Genomic DNA, 1,019 nt, shown 5'->3' with positions numbered 1-1,019 from the left:
TATATATATATATATATATATATATATATCCCGCAGGGTGTCCAACAACACCCTCCTCACCAAGCAAGCCCGGTGGGATTATCAGTTTAGTCGCCGACGGCCCGACCATGCGTCAGGTTGTAGTGGACTACATGTTACCAGTAGCACTCAAGAGCGATTTGTTATGAAAGGCATTTTAAACTGTTAGAACAATTCTACCAAAATGCCTTGATCGGATTTTTAAAATAAAATGAAGTTCTTTCATTCCAAACACAGATGTCCTTGCATCTGCAGGCATCACCTGAATTAAAGCTATGATGTTGAGGAACCAACTGAGATGGTATGGCCATATTGTTCGAATGGCAGATGAAGGCATGTCCAAACAGCTGTTTTATGGTGAGCTTGCAGAGGGGAAACGCTATCGGCGTAAAGCTAAAAAATGATTTTAGGATAGCATAAGGACTACTATGAAGATATAGAAACCCTTGCTTCGGATCGAGTTGGACGGCGAACAAAGGTGTCGAGTGGAGTAAAAGCATTTGAAGAGACCAGAATAACGGAAGTAAGACTCAAAAGAGATCTAAGGAAGAAGGTAACGATCGAGAAGGTGAATGACAATGACCTTTCTGTGTGCACAGTCTGTGACAGAGCATGACTATCTTTGACTGGTCTTAAATCTCATCTGCGAACGCAGGGAAATCGAACGTCGACCACCTATTCTAACTATATGTCTGTGCACATCTTTGAATGGACTATATTCCAGAGGGTTTGCAAATCCAGCGGAGGCCTCGAAAGACAATTTACATTTTAAGATCCACAAAGAGTAGAACTTATATGCAAGTACTGGTGGTCGAAATCAGTGGTGCAATCTATGTGGGTATCTTTTCAGAATATTATCTGGTTTAAAAAACCACATCAGATGCCATGCTGGTGCTAAGATGTAGGTACAGGAGGTGGTCAAACTCAGTATGAGGAGTCGATAACCACCACGTGTGTGTGTGTATATATATATATATATATATATATATGTATACACATAC

This window comes from Octopus bimaculoides, chromosome 18 (assembly GCF_001194135.2).
Source record: "Octopus bimaculoides isolate UCB-OBI-ISO-001 chromosome 18, ASM119413v2, whole genome shotgun sequence".
Taxonomy (NCBI): Eukaryota; Metazoa; Mollusca; class Cephalopoda; order Octopoda; family Octopodidae; genus Octopus; species Octopus bimaculoides.
Note: the sequence above shows the minus strand (reverse complement) of the source record.